The sequence below is a fragment of the Rhipicephalus sanguineus genome, chromosome 8 (assembly GCF_013339695.2).
Source record: "Rhipicephalus sanguineus isolate Rsan-2018 chromosome 8, BIME_Rsan_1.4, whole genome shotgun sequence".
NCBI classification, from domain to species: Eukaryota; Metazoa; Arthropoda; class Arachnida; order Ixodida; family Ixodidae; genus Rhipicephalus; species Rhipicephalus sanguineus.
Window position 1 is genome coordinate 111,015,552 of NC_051183.1, and position 16,887 is coordinate 111,032,438.

At 46.1% G+C, this 16,887-nt stretch overlaps 1 pseudogene; it reads left to right on the forward strand.

Moving 5' to 3' along the window:
* The first annotated feature begins 11,567 nt into the window (after nt 1–11,567).
* LOC119403437 (uncharacterized) lies at nt 11,568–12,611 on the forward strand (annotated as a pseudogene).
* Nucleotides 12,612–16,887: the final 4,276 nt, after the last annotated feature.

Sequence of the window (16,887 nt, forward strand, 5' to 3'; positions counted from 1 at the left end):
GAAACACACAAATTGACGTTTCGGCCCCGCTACGGGGGCCTTGTTCACCAATGAATTTTCCCGACGAGACGGGTTTCCGTCCAACCCTGGACATCATTGCTACCTAAAGGTAGCGTATGCAGCAAGTCTAGTACCTTACGCGATATACTGAGACGGAGACACTCTTTCCGGCGACAACTGCTTACGTCTCGACGTTCCTGATGTACTCTGTCATCCTTTGTCAAGGTGCTCCACGCATTGTAATTAGTGACCGTGGACGGCAGTTTACAGCCGATGTTGTCTGGGAACTGTTACGCTTTTGCGGTTCTGAATATCTGCGTTCGTCTTCTTGCCCCCCCATAGAGAGAGAGCCTGCGTGAGCCTATGAATACGCCTTAACCAATATGCCCACCATTTATATGTCCTGCGAATGCGAAAGCTGAGACTCTGATTCCGCAGTGGTTACATACGCATACAACACGGCGAAGCACCAAGTCACGGCGTTTACGTCTTTCTTTCTGCTGTACGCTCGCCATCTCCAAAGTTTTATCGACACAATTCCACGCTCGTCACACAAAAACTTCTAAATAGCCCGGACTTTCTGTCATGTCAAGAAAGCTCGTTGGCTGGCTCGCCCCAAGGCTGTTTCTTCGCAAGACCTTGCCACAACTCGTTTTTGCGCTAGATGCATGCCCGCTCCTTTCCCATGGGGACATTGTTTCGCTGTACACGCCTGTACAAAAAAAAGCCCATACACGAACGTACTATATATACCGGTTCATACGCAATCCTGCGACGTTTGAGTGACGTCACTTTCATCATCGTGCAATTCATTAACAACGGGTGGTCACGTTGGATGCAACCAGTGAACTCTGCCCGACTGAAGCATTACCACCATCGGGCTGCATATCTCGCTTCGAGACTTTCGTCTGCCTGCGCAAAAATTGTCACACTGCGCGGTGGAACCAACAAAAAGAGAAAGTAGAGGAGCGAGCCTCACTGTTCTTTCTCTCGCACTGCAATAAGCATTTCTCACTTTGTCAATATCTGGTTTTTTTATAAAAGAGCACAGTCCTCTTCAGGTGAATCTTAGAAAAACTCAATAGCCTAGAATTCACAAAATTACACCATTTCCCGCTAAAGGGGGCCATGAAGCGATGCGAAGCCGGTGGACTTGCACGATCGCGTTACACTGGCGTTCTTTGGGCATGCTACGGACCTCGCATCGTGGAACGCGAAGAGGAACGCTACGCGCGTCTTGTCTTCCCTCTAGCCTGGCCGTTAATTCTCACAGGGCGAGCGGGGAACGCAGTCAACAGGCATGCGAGAGGGGGGCAGCGTAGGATAGGAGACAGAGGGGGAGGGGACGAGCACGCGCTGGTGCTCATCATGGCGTTGCGCAGGAGAGAATTTCGGCATGTCTAGCCCGCATTTCAGAGGAAGAGAGGAAAGGGGGAGGGGAGAGGGGAAGTGCAGAATGGGAAAGGGGAGAGGGGAAGTGGAGAAGGTATGCGCATGCGCAGTAAGGGTGGTCACGCCGCACACCACCACCACCGGATTGAACTCCGCCATAAGATACTTCGCATCTAATATGGTCGCGCATGCTCCACCAATTGTTCTCCTGTCACCACAATACTTCAACCCTGCATTGCGGCTAAAATCTACATAGCTCTCTTTTGTCGGTATCCAGGAGTAAATTTAGATTCGGTTATTATAGATCGAAACACTTCATTTTGGCTTGATGTGGCTACGCAAAAGTAGTCTAAATGGCACGGAATAAACCTGATGGAAAAACAGCGCACACACACAAATACAAAAGAAGAAGTGTCGCAAGTTCTTCCTTCTTCGTTTGTATTTGTGTGTGCGCGCTGTTTTACCATAAAGTTCGACCAAATCACCCAAATAGCTACTTTGCTCAGCAAATAAACGACACAGCAATATTTTGCGACAAAGCTAACACCATCTTGTGCTTACGTCGGTGCCATCCTTGGATTCATGGGCGCAATGGTGTTGACTAGACTTGAAGAGTGAATGGTCCTTTCTGGAAATAGGCGCACTGTCCTTGACAGTCGGCTGCGTTTTGTTGCTCCTGGAATCTATTGAAGGCCTCCAAAATTCTTCAACTCTTTTTCTTCTCAGCTTTTTAGGTGGCTTTAAGCCACGCTGTTTAGGATTACTTCGTCTTCTTCAAGGAATAGATCGGTGCCCCAGAACTTCATTGCCGTTGCCTTCCATTTTCAATATACTATACATTGGAGCGAAAAAAAGTTATGATACTGTTGTGCAAAACTCAAAAAGGCACACTAACAGACCGGCAGGAGTTGGAAAGTCGGCATGTTACTCTGTCCATTCGAGTTCTTCCCCAGAACATAATGTCCATTATTAATCTCAACCAAGAAGAAAAAAATTGGCGAGGAAAATCATGATAACAAAGCAACCAGGTCTCAAATGAAACAGATCGGATGCGACCACGTTTCTTTTTGTGGTCACAATTGTTAACGCAGCACTGGTTTAATGGATCTGAAGCAGATTGCTTAAAATGGGCGCACAACTTCGCTCATTTTCGATTCAAAAGTGGTTTTATTAGTCTACGTTATATTAAGGAATTGCCTCATTTTTTTACAAACGTTTACGCGTGAAAGACACTTAGGCGTGCTTTACATTCTCATGAAATTTAGTCCAGTTTAGTTTCCTGTATTTGGCTCTTTCAGAAAAATAAACGCCACAAAAAAATTGCCTATTTTGCAAGTATCCTGGCCGGGCGACGTTGTTCCTGATACGCAGGTTCTTCTGCGGGAGCACGCAACTTCATTGGCCTGGCGTTGACCGCATTAAGACGATGACGCGGAGAGCACGTGGCACGGCACCAAGCGGTTCTTCATACCGCCAATGACGTCATTGCTTTAGCTCCACCTTTCTCACCTCCTTGGTATACTGTACTATACAAAGCTATGCTATGATCTGCTAGCGTGCATCGCCGGGTGGTTACGATGCTCGCATTCGCGTCGTCAGTACGCGCGCTCGAATGCCGCTTGGTGAAGAATTGTTTTGGCAGGAATTTCTCTCTTTCTGTCTTTCTCTCTCTCTTTCATTCTCTCTTTATGTACTCGTTCTGGTAACCATCAGAGTTATTACAGGCCATGCCGGAGATATCGACGCACGTGCTCTAGGAGCGAGGCAGAAGAAGACGAGGAGGCAGAGGAGGATGAAGAAAGCGCGTGCTGGTTTATGAAGATGATCATTTCTGTTCACACGTCGCGGCCCGATGCAGGGATTAAAGAGCTCGACTGTTAATAAATCTATTCCATAGTTACAATGCTTTGATCCAGTTCAGCTTGCAACCGATCTTCCTCGACGTTTCTCTGTCCTTATTTCTGAGTGTCCCCGCCTCCCGTGCTCTCGCGCTCTTCGTCTTCTTCGCTCTTTGACCAAGCCCAGAGCGCGCAATAATGCAGCACGCCTTCTGCATACATGACCACAGCGTATAGTACAGCGCTCACATAGCGCAATGGGCCATAGAGAAAAGAATAAAGGGTTCATAGTTCGCACGAGTGAAACGCCCCCAGTTGAAACCTATTCTTAAGTGAAGACAGTTGCTCGGAACCATGACCCAGCAACACATATTGGTAGACTTTACCGAAGACCTGGACTGGAAGCCTCTTGAATTCGTTACGCCTCTTCCAGAGAACAGACTGTGCAGTGTCTGCGGACTCGTGCGCAAGACAACCGCTCTTCTACCATGTGGCCACGTCCTGTGTCGTTCCTGCTTCTGGGCTACCGCGGACTTCACCTGCCCTGTTGAAGGCAAACCTTATCTGGAACAACACGTTCAGTGGAGGGACTTCCCGGATGAAAATCTTCTGCAAAGAGAGGTAAGCCAGTGCTGCGAGAAGGGGCAAATTCGGTTCAGCAGCATGCGAAACAAGGGTGTTTATATATACAAGGGTGTATATATATATATAATAACGGAATCTTTCTGAAATCTAGTAGAAAATCTATTCGTCGCCAGATCGGGCTGCAGGTTGCAGCAAGGTCGCAGCATCAGTGTGATTAGGCGATCGGTGCCAGATTTCCGAATGTACACAGCGGCGCCTAACTGTGAGCCGTATGAGCCGATTGTGGGTGACTAAATCGCGTTTACTGCAGCCCGATGGCGATTTATACGCACTACATTGCCGCATTAATTCACAAAGCTGGTCTAACGTTCCTATTACGTGCGAGACAATCGTATGCTGCTAAACAGTGGGGTGCTGGCTTTCGGTCACAGACGTGTCTTGCACTGCACTCGATGTTTATTACGGGTTCTATTTGTACGTGTTTAGCTTGTGTTCTGCCTATACTACAATATAAATGCAGCTGCGCGACTGACCTAGCTAAGTGTTTCCTTCTTGCTCGATCGCCTACCAAAAAAAAAAAAATGTCACAGCCTCCCCGCAAGGGTGAAGCAATGAAAGCGATAGCAAGAAATTGGAATTTCACATGAAGGAATGAGAAGCAGCTCGATACTTGCAGCGCGCCGCTGAAGCACAAAAAAGGACACCCGAAAAGAACGCACAGGCACGCACAGGGCAAGCGTGAACTAACAACTGTCGCAGTTGTTACGTGTTCGTGCTTGAGCAATGTGCTGCAAGTGTCCACAATGTAGAATGAGATACACTTAGATATTCCTCTTTCTTTTAAACTTTGGCGCGTGTAGTGACCCCCTGCGTTTCCTGCCACACGGGGGCGTCTGACGCAAGGTGTGCCTGCCCGGTGTTCTTTGTTTCTTCCCTTCCACATCATGAGTGGATACAGAAAAGAACCACTTTATCATGCGCGTCTCAAGGGCAGTTTTCAAATTGAAAGAAAATTAGGAGTGTTGCGTGATAGAAAACACGCTCAAGCTCCTCCGAGATTTGCTTACCACCAGCGCTAAATGGTGTATATAAATAGCTCGCCGTTATTTTGCTGGCCCATGCATGGGGCATGGTTGCGTTGTCTAGTGCAGCAGGCTATGGCTAGCGAGGGGTCAATGGTTCAAGTCCCCGGTCGGGTGCTTCCGAATTTTTTCTTCTGCTTTATTTTTCGTTGTACCTTTTTATATATATACATACATATACATATCCGGGACATGACGGTGACGGCGACAGCAAAAACCATCCGAGAGTGTCCATATAATTGCTATCGAAATAAAGAAAGCCCGTATTTCCGTATTTTGCACAAATATTAAAAAAAGGAAGCTACATTCGCACCTCGACATTTACTACTTTTCTTCGTTTAGGACGACGGCAAGGGCACTCTGCGATGTACTTGAACGACTAGGTAGGGCACACATTGAAATGATTTTGGCAAATGGACGTGTGATGATTACACGTAGCGCCATACCGGCACGTGCATTCACTCACTTTTAGGATGAATACAAGCAGCGGAAGGCGAAACGCTTGTGCATATCGCGTAAGAATGAATGCCAGCATTTGGTACCATGTTAACACAACAGAGTAAGCATCCCTCTGAGGACGCGCATGGCGTTCGCACAGATGCGAACACGGTGTGGCTAGCAGACAACGCGGGGAGCGTTTCGTACGCTCGCTGCCAGGGGCTCAGTCTGTTTGATATCGAGAGTAATGGAAGTCGGAAAAAGGATGTAGGTTATCTTAAACGTGTGTCAAGTGTCCGCTCTAGGTAGTCTATACGTTAAAGGGGAGTTAAAGGCGGCATCGCACCTCAAGCTGAATCCAAAGGCCGAATGTGTGCAAGCCTAAATCAGCAGCAGCAATCTTTTATTTAAAAAACTCAAAGCGTCCTTTATGCACTCAATTAAGGCGGCTGGAAGGCGATTGCGGGTAGATTTTTGCACCTGATGTGGTTTTGCATTGCCTCCAAGACCGGAGGCACCACGCCTGGTTTTGCACTGCCTCCGTTATAGGCCCACCTTTGACCAAGATACGATGTCATGTGATGACATCGCCATGTCAGGTGTGATAAAAATATTATGCAGTCTGTGACGTCATGATGACGTAATGTGGTGACATCATCACGTTATGAAGATTTTTTGCATCACTTCTGTTCACACCGACGGGGGATATCGACGCAGCATGCCTGTTAATTTTCGCGTTTGATGAGGCATATATGGCTTTCGCCTTAATAAGTTATTAACTTCACGCTCTGCTGTAACCACTGACATGCAGAAGATTTTAGTGGTAGCTGGTTTCGCACCATATAAGGAGTCACTTAAGTTGATATCCCGTTGACCGACGCATTTCTGTATTACGAAAGGCTGAGTTCGTGTTACGACGGGAGCTCGACAACGAATAATAATATCGAGTAGTACTGACGAATTGAAATGTATTGCAGTCATTCGATAACAGTTGTGCAGCGCAGGAGCAGAGGCGGAACACTGTTGGAACGCCATGAGCGATTGAATGTTATTGCACTGCATGCTGACACGCGAATCATTAGTGAGGGGACAGTCTATCTCTGCCCCAGATTTCCGGGGCACGTGATCATCGCTGAAACGTCGCGTATGGCGCCATTGGTTGACGATCACGTTGCTTTCGACTTTGGCTCTGGCAATAGTGATGCTGGAAAAAGAGTGAGCCCCACGAAGTAATACGGCTTAAGATACTGGCTCCCCAGGGATCCGGACCACCCACTGACACTGGCAAAGTAGGTCTACTTATTCAATGCCTGCAAGAACATTGGCTTTCATTTAATTTCTAATGTAGTGTTATGAGGTCATACTACAAGTTTCGGCTTGAGTCACGTGACCGTGTGCTGTTCAGGTGGAAACACTTTTTCCCTGTGTGAGAGTTCCTTAGCAGCACTGAGAACAAGCAATCCCCACGCACTATCCGCCCACCTCCCTTCCTGTTGGCGGTGCTCGCCAAAGCAATTTATCATAAAGTGTTGCATAACTTAGCGATATTACATATGTACCACGTACTCTTGAAGTGCGAGTATTCATTCGTTTGTGGGAGTGTAGACAGAACCGCCGGGTTTGTCCTGGTTTGTACACTGCCCCGGCCGCTAGAGAACTGACAACAAGTATCCCCCTGTCCTTCTCCCAGATCTGTTCGGAGGCTTTGCCCTTAATAATTGATTATAAATCGTCACGTATGTTGGCGATACCCCACACTAGTTTGTCAGTGAATGTACTAACACAGCTGTATGTGTGAGAAATAAGCCGGTACATTTTCATAAGCGCTTGGCTGAAACTTCACGACCACTTGCACATAGCTTTAAAAATAGCATATTGTTTAAGTTATCCGTCCGGTGTTAACATTGCATGTAATCATGGCAAAGTTTAAAGGAAGGCCTGCAAACATGGACGTAAAATATAAAGATATCATAAACGACCACTATCAATTAAACGTCCATTGGCGCTGTAATACAAGACAGGAGCTTATCGTTACGTGCTCTGCTATGGTAGCGCCACCTGCCAGTCATGCACAAGTGTGAGTTTGACATAGTTGTATAGGTATTTGATTTCTTCCTCATGCAAGGTAATCGAAGGCTGTGTCACGCATGCGCTTCCACTACTATCGCTATGCAGTACATATAAATTCAGAGAATGCTTGAATATCCAGCAGTGCCATTTTGTGCTTTCTGCACAGGCTGCTGTGTATAGCTTCCCATTCTCTTCTGGCAATGCAACCAGAATCACCCCTTAGTAGTTCTCTCATGCTTGCCGACGCTCCTTCACCTTCTGTTGGTCAGCGGGCGCTTGCCAGGGAAGCAACACGAGTATGTCAGTGCCTGTGCATTCATTTCATTGTCCGTTGGTAGAAATATATTAAGGCGAAAGCCTGAGATTCCTAATCAAGCGCGAAAACTGAAGCTTAGGGTCAGTGCGAGTGCGGCAAGCAATCGTCACGTAATGACGTCACCGTACGACGTTATATTGACGTTCCGGATGCCAGTGTTGGTGACGTCGACATGACGTCACTATGATATCATGCTCCGTGATTTCCCACGATGACGTCTTGATATGACGACGTCGCTTGGTCAAGGATTGGCCGATCACGGAGGCAGTGAAAACTAGGTGAGTTGCAGAAACCTTGCAATGGTCCAATCCTGGAGACAGTGCAAAACCATGTTAGGTGAAGAAAGCTTTCGGAGGGGGAAGGGGGAGGATCAATTCGTCGACTGAGAAGAAGACGAAGATGGCTTTCGCCTTCGAGTCTTCTAAGGCGAATGCGTAAAGGACGCTGTGAGCTTTCTTTTTTTAAATCCGAAGCATTTCTTAGCGAACCTCAGGCACTTTGGCCGTTTCTATCTATCTATCTATCTATCTATCTATCTATCTATCTATCTATCTATCTATCTATCTATCTATCTATCTATCTATCTATCTATCTATCTATCTATCTATCTATCTATCTATCTATCTATCTATCTATCTATCTATCTATCTAGCCGCCTACGTCTGGGCGCTCTCCTGGTCGTCTCCATAACTTGTAGTGTACGAAAATTGGCCTAACAGGGGATCTGTGTATGACGAACACGATTCACTGGTCGTGACATGAATAACGCAAAATACCTTTCACAGTACGTCACGAAACCCTTTCTCTCAGTAATGTGTGGCACATGCCCGTAAACCAGAGTTAGTTATATGCGGGTATGTGCCACAGGTGACACAGAGTCTCAACCAACATAGTAACCCCGAACACACACATTGACACGCAAGAAAGGTGATATTAATAATAACTGTTGGGGTTTTATGTCCGAAAGCCACGATATGATGTGAGAGACGCCGTAGCGAATGGCTCCGGGAATATTGACCATTGGGTATTCTTTAACGTGTACCGAGATCGCGCCGAACACGGGCATCTAGCATTTTGCCTCTATCTAAACGCGACCGCCGCGGCCGCGATCGAACCCGCGACCTTCGGGGCAGCAGCCGAGCACCTTAACCGCTACACCACCGCGGCGAACGCAAGGAAAGCGAGGAAACTGAAGACAGAACACCCCTGCAAGACTCTCAAGTACCATCGACTCGTCCACATGGTCCGTAACGTGGACCACTGGGATTACGCAAAAACCGGCGTCACTGCTTCCTACAATAAGTTTGCTGAGAGGACCAGGCCTCTCATCATTACCGGCGTCTTGAACATTGATTTATTAAGACCCAAAAATGCTTGGTCCTTACATTGCGTGAAAGATGGATTGGATGTGGAGAGGGAATCAAAAGACCTCGGTGCCGCGTCCACGACAGGAGGCATCATAGATTATTTCATCGTAAGAGGCATCCAAGTTCTCCACCGGCTGTACTATACCTCGCACTTCACTACACTTAGACTCCTCGTAACCACGATCACGAACGGATCCGATTATCAAGTCCGGTCGATCTGCTGTGCTCGCTGATCACGGTGATGATGACCTTGTTCGAGAACTGTCAAGAACCCCTTCTACACATACACACTGGTTCGTGAAACGTGCATGGGTTCTCCGTCATAACGGTCAAGTATAGGCATTACAACTGTAACTGTGACTCTAACGTACGTACAGTGCGCCTGCGCGCGCCATTCGACTGTGTATATATCTAAGCAAACTTTCGTGCATGAAGCTTAGTTGCGACTTACGCCTGTCCTGTGCGTCTGTGTTCCTTCTTTGTCCTGTTCGGATTCGCGCTATCCAGTATTGATGAATATAAGCACTACATATCAGTTTACCGCGTCTGGTGTTGGTAACACCCATGTGTCTGTTGCCATCGCTACGCAACCGTAAACAACTGGTTATATAATATATATCCGACTCTACAACATATGAATGTGCGTATACCACTTCCATAGTTCTCTAGCGTCATTCCGTAACGTTTCGCTCTATGTGTCACCATCCCACGCATGCTTCCCATAACATCAATTCCCACGGTACGTGGGAACTGCCAATTTTTTTCGTTTTGTCCTTCATACATCATTCCATGAATTCTTTGTTTCAGCATTCACCCATTAGGCATGTAAGAAGAGTGAAGCCGGGAGTCACCGCACTGTACTACTCGTGCTCTTTAACAAAATGTGTGAACAAGAATGACATTCTTGTCTCATAGTTCATTGACATTGAACTAGTTAGTTTTGTTTTAGGCCTTCCCAAACACTTTCTTTTTTGCGGTTAGTCATGTATGTGTATTACTTTTCGAAGTTTCACAGTTTCACACTATCGCACTCCAGGAACTGATGCTTACTGAATTTTGTGAGGTATTCACGGTCCACCTTCACGTAAGCTCCCCTCGATATCTAATGTTCCAGCCACAAAGATCTGTTGTGAGTTCCTGAAATCACTGTGCTATATGTGAATGCAATGATATTGCTCTCTAAACGACTCTCTCGTCTCAGTTGAGAATTGATTCAGCAGTTCCCGTAATACACCTGTAGTTCACATACTACAACTCTAGAAAGTGGCCTCATCGTTACTGGCTGTTGTCGTTCATTATCGTTCTTGTTTTCACGGTTTCACCCCATGAACTGAGAATTCTCTCCATTTATGAATTTGCTATATGGCTCGAGTTAACTATGCCTTGCGGTTTGGACGTAGTCGCTTGATTAGGTGCGTTCTGACTGCGCCTAACCCTGGTATCATCTCGTTTAACATTTTAATCGGCTACTTTACGATCTCTCAGACGTCTTTGATTGGTGAGCTAGTTCAGTAGAAAGTACGCGCTTTAGCAGCGGAGTTGTCCGAGTTCGAGGCTAATCCATTTGGAGTGTAACGCAACTCCTAGTGGGTATTCGCCACAGTAATTGGGCTACTCACCTCCGTTCCGCTAAAGATGAAGAAGCCGTCTATAACAAGCCTATCGAGTATGGGCCAAGCATTATAGCTTTTGCCAAACGTTACGACTTTCAAATGTCAAGAAGTGTGAAGCAACGTCGCGCGAAATGAAGCCACGTCGCATAGACTGGTTCAACACTGCACATGGTGCTGAAACTACTATAGTGTGAAGTCAAACAATGAAATAGCAAAAGATGCCAGAGCAAACGTTGTTTAACCAGTCATCGCGCCGTTAAGCCCTTGAAGCTGTTGAACATTGTTTTCTTGACGCAAGTTATCACTAATAACAACGTTCATGCAACGCAGTGTGTTGTTTTCTTCGGGGGCTCGAATTTCGGTGATTATTATCTCAAATTACGTGCGTTTCTTAGGATTTTTAAGGAATCAACATGTCATGAAATGTCACGTACAGCTCTTCGTTATAAGCAACCGCCCTAAAGTTAATAATTAAAAAGTCGTTAACGACTTTTTGTTAACTACTAATTGGAATGCAACTTTAGGTGCCGCAAATTTTTATGCGTCGGCGTAGAGCTCGTTTGCGAAGACGACCAGGGCATCACTGTCACATCATTGTTTATGAAAAAAATGGTGTTGTCTAAAAAAAACAACCTGTATATATAGGCAAAAGTTTTCTGTGTAGGCAAGTGTGTACTGCAATCTGCATTTCGTTAACTTCTTGTGGTGGCCCCTTTTTTTCTCTAATGCAGGTTAAATGCTGGAACGAAAGTCATGGCTGCACACTTGTCATGACTGTTTCGGAAGTTCACAAGCACTTCCATCGAGAATGCGAGTACCATGGCATACCCTGTCCAAGATGCTCGAGAACTGTTTTGATCCGTGATATGAGGGAACACCTGAGAGATTCGTGCCGCGCCGTTACATCACCTGGCGCAACGCATGGCGAGGGAAACATAGGCGGCAATGTGGAGCGCGAGGGCGGAAACACAAGCAAGAAGAGAACACACTGGGCTGGAAATATACTCTCAAGGTTTTCCAACAAGCCGAAGCCTAATCCCGTGTCAAGTGGGGAGCCAGACATGATAGAAGACTTGTCAACTGCGGAGACAGACATGTTGGAAGCCGTGAGGGGAGTGTTGCAGGAGGCAGGCGTTATCAAGACGCTCCTACTACGAGCGCTAAGAGACAATGAAGCACTTAATGACAGCCTCACGGGGGTTTGCCAAAGTGTCAACTCTCTTAAGGAATCAGTTATACAAGAACTTGCACCCCTAGGACAAATTAGTGAAATGGCACATTGCGTCTTCGATGGTATAACCACACTACGTGGAGCGCTCAGCGGTGAAATGGCCGAGATAAAAAATCAAACGTCCGAAGAACTTCCGCGGATTCGAGACGCAATCGAGAGCGCAAAAAAAGATGCTGAAGAACGTGCGAAGACAATGCTGGAGGTTCAGAAGAAAGTGCTAGCCTACGCCGAAAAAATGAGTCCCGCTGCGACTTCTTCATTCCAGGAATAGAGTCACTTGAAGCGCAGGCCTTGAATGACGGCAACTCCGCATTTCACCATGGAAAGGTTTACCTGCGTGGTTACAAGGTTTCACCAGGTGTAGTACTACGGAGTAAGGGACGAAGCGTGTCACTGGAAATGGGGCTACAGCTGCACAGAGGCGACCACGGCGATGAAATTCAGTGGCCATTCGAGCACAAAATCAGGTTCACTATTCTGCACCCTGTGAAAAACGAAGAAGAAGTATTCATCGACAAGACATGGCCTCATGTTCTTGAAGCATTTGAGAAGCCAACAAGCTCCAGCATATACCAGCAATACATTTATTCACTTCAATGATTGTTTCGATTTGGGAGGTCTGAAAACTCATGGCTACGTATGCAACGACAAGTTGCGTGTCGTGATGGAGCTCCTCTAACTCTCGCAGGAATTGGTGTCAACAGGTTATACAACGTGTAGACAGTGGCCTAAAGCCATCCTGTTTATGTGCTGAAATCTTTGTGGAGGTCTGCAGGTAGGCCGCTGAAGTTCCCTAGAATACAGCTGCTGGAACACCTTGAAGCTGGAAGAAATTTGATGTAATTGCAATACCACATCACCTCTAGCTAGGCGTTTTCTTTGATTGAATAATTGAATAAACGAACAGCGCAACTGACAAGGACAAAGGAAGGTAACAACAATAGTTCGTTTATTCAATTATGACCTACCAACTTGCCCAAGTTTCCACGCTTCATAGTTTTCTTTGAATATTAGGTACAACCAGAGGATTCTTTATAAAAAATTGACACTGTGGGACACATCAAAATTATCAGTTGTGAAGTGTACTCTCCAGCACCAATAAGAGCAGCTATTTATTGTTTGACTCTCGACATCATTCATTATTTTTGAAAAGTCGCCATTAAGAGCTCTATGTTTTGCTAAAGGCTCACTTATTCGCACAACGAAGAATAACATGAAACACAGCGGAACGATCCTGACAGTAAATCGTAAAAATAGGAATATCATAAAAAATCATAAACAAGAAAAATAACTAATATGCCAGCTAGAGCAATGGTTCTCAAATGGGAGTCTGCGAAGCCATTTTAGCGATCGCGAAAGCCATCCTAAAAAAAAACCGCGTTTTCGGCTCGTGATGGCGGACCCTTCTGATTTTTTTTACATAACATTTTTGCATTGCGGCGGAGCTGACCTATGTTACCCTTTTCCATGAGATGGCTGTAAAGATTTTGTTGATGTCTTCTACATCATATACGCGCGAGCATACATTTTAGGAGTTGGCTCGCCAGGATCTTAAGCTGGGGCGAAGTCCCGCGCCGTAAGCGTAACCTCAGTTCCAGAGGCAACCGATACAGGCGCAGCTCGCGTGAAAGAGAAGCCTTCTTCTCTTGTTCTTCGAGCCGCCTTGAGATTGATACTAACAGGCAAAACCACATAATGCATAGCCAACTGTAGCATGCTCACGCTCGCGCGAAAGAGAAGTCTTCTTCCTCTTGTTCTTTGAGAGCCTTGATGATGATAATAACGCAGGCAAAACCGCACATAGCATGCGGCGCTCATTCCACTCCGGCAGTGCGCTTCAGTAATACTAACATGAACGAAGTAGACAAGGCGGCGGAATGGAGGACTCGCAAGGCAGCAGCATTGCGGGCTCGCCGCCAAGACCCTGCGGTGAGAACACGTGTGGCCGCAGAGAGACATCAGCGTCGTACGGACCCCGAGATACATGCCCGCCATGCCGAAGCAGCGCGGAAGCGGCGGCAAGAGAACCTCGAAGAGGTACGGGCGCGGGATGCAGCGGCCAAGCGCCGAAAGTGGTCGCTACCTGAAGTTGGTGGCGCCAACGCGAGCTTCAAGCGCGATTTCCTCGACCACACGTTCGACCACAGCTGCAAAATCTTGGACCACTTGCGGTTCGATAACAACCTGACCACAATCGGCACTATAACAACGTGTGACGTCTTTATATGAGAGTAGAGGAATTGAACGGATCATTCACGGTTACCCATTTATCTCCGAGCCAGTTTCTCAATCATCATTCACTTCGTCGATACGGCGGGGTTTTTTTAAAGCTCACATATTTGAGGAGGAAACACAGCTGGAAACAGGCTGAATGTGGCTGCTGACCACACAACTTATTGACAATTATTGATACGAATTGGCGTGGTATTTTAGTTTGACCCCTCTTCACTTGGCCAGGGAAAATAAAAAGGCACTCATTTCACGCTGAATCTTGTGTTAACAGGCCGCACATATTTCTGTGGACCATACCCATTTGTTGGGCTAACTGCTGTCTTCTTCCCTTTTAGTGGACCTGTAGTGAGTAATGGGATTTACTGAATATCTGTGGCACGTACCTGTTAGGCACCACAGGATACGCCGCAGGAATTACGGCTGCGTTAAACAGCTTCTAGTTCAAAGAACAGTAATATAGGCTACCTTTTGTCTATCTGGGAACACCCGATTAGCCATCATCTGAATAAATATGTAACCCAAGGGTCCTGTAAAGCCTACGCTAGAACATTTATTCGGAAATGATGAATGGCCATCAGTAACGACAGCACAGGTATTTAAAAAAGAACGCGCAATAGCAGCAATATCAGCTTCTGTTGTTCACGTCAGAAATATTCAGTCAGAATTCCATATATCAGTGCATGACACAAGGGAAGTTTCATCCAGCCGAAGATTAGAGGCTACAAATTACCTACTTCCAGGAAGTGGGCAGTAAGTTTGTTGCTGGACGCAACGCTATGTACAAAAGCTATCAATGAACATTTGAACGTTATCTATAAGGGCTCTAATTTCTTCTCATATCTTCTTAGTGTTATTTCCTATATGTTGATACTTGTTTCTGTAAGTTAATGCCCTTTTTTCGTTCAATCTGTACTTACTGCTATAGAAACATTCTGTACTAGTTCATGATGTGAAAGATTCTTGTTTTGATAAATCCTGAGAACATCAATATTTTCGTTTTATTCTGAAGAGAATAGCTATAATTGTTCCATAGTCTCTATTCTTCCTTTGCGTTTTCATTGCTCCCTAAGAAAACGCGGGGTTGTAGTGCTCTGAATTATATATTAGTAAAAACATAGTTCGGTTCGTTTGGGCCAGTTGCACCACAAACGACCTTCTAGTCGGTCGCCTCTATTAGTTCACAGTAACTTGCGATGTTATCAGAATGATCGATTTCACGAGAGTAAATTGGAATGACGCGCGCTTCCTTTCTACAGTACGAAAATGGAGGAAGGAATGGAAGGAAAGGCCACAATGGAGACACGCGTACGGTTTGCTATCTTACGCTGGGGGCAGGTTATGAAGGAATGAAGGGAAAGATGGTGGCGAGCATACGAAAAATCCGGCTGAAGTTAAACGACACTGCCTCGTTGCATACACATAGACAAAAGCTTGGTTAGTATCTTGACAGTTTGATGGTATTAGATTCAAACCTGAGGCGCATAACGTTCGGCCTATGAAAGTGAAACATATATGGCTTATTACTAAACGAAAGCATTAGGCGGGTAATGGTGCATTGAATACTTGTTAGTAGGGACAGAACATCCGGTACCTGTTGTGAAAACTTAACGTACGGTGATTTGAGCTGGCCAATCAACTCGCGAAGTGTGACTAAAAATGATTCAAGCGATGTAATCACGGGCTTGTCATCTTCAGCCAGCTTTTCAAGCTTAAGTTCGGTGTTTAATGCCGCCGACGTGCACTGTGAACCTTCATATGGATTCAACTTCGGCAGCCTAGGTCAGACTGTATCAGTTTATCCATGCCTTGTTCGCCGCGGTGGAGCAGTGGTTATGGTGGTGGGCTGGTGACCTGTAGGTCACGAATTCGATCCCGGCAGCGGCAGTCGAATTTCGATGGAGGCGAAATGCTTGACCAACGTGGACTAGGCGGTGTAAGTGCACGTTAAAAAACACCACATGGTCAAAATTTCCGGAGCCCTCCACTACTGCGTCTGTCATAAGCATATCGTGTTTTCGGGACATGAAACCCCACATATCATTATTGAAGGAAACAATGGAAATTTTAAGGGCTCGTTTTCCTTTGTTATACACAATATTAATGAGCACCAACAGACAATAATGCCAAGGAAAGTAAAGGCATGTTATTAGAAGTGAATGTAACGTAAATGTGAAGAAAGAAATGTGGAAGAAAAGATAACTTGCCGCGGGCAGGAACCGAGCCGGCGAACACATATCGTTATTATCATATATGCATGCCTTCTTTGGTGTTCTGGTTTGTACCAGTCACAGCCGATCCATGTAACTGTGACTTCTGCAATGTAGGTCGAGGTGAGTCCAAAGCAACTGTGATTTTTAATGCATTGTACTTAGTACCTGTTCCGCAGGGTATAGGTTGCTAGGAAGGTGGGGAAGCCAGAACTGGAAGGGGTGTTGCAGATGCATAGGCATTCACTTCGTTCGGTGAACCAATCAAACGCTTGAAAGCAGTGGCTCGGCAATTTCCTGCTCAGTGGGTTTCAGCGTAGCAAGAACGCACTGTCTTATTCTCGCATACTTTTGTCACGTTGACCAAGCTTCATGCAGTTGTGACATCGTAGTGGCTTCGGCAGAACAGCTCTTACAAGGTGTCCAAAATGGCCCACATTTACATACGGAGGCAGATAGTCACCGTTACACGCTATTTTCAAGCAGCGCGAGTTAACCACACCAGCAACCTTGGCG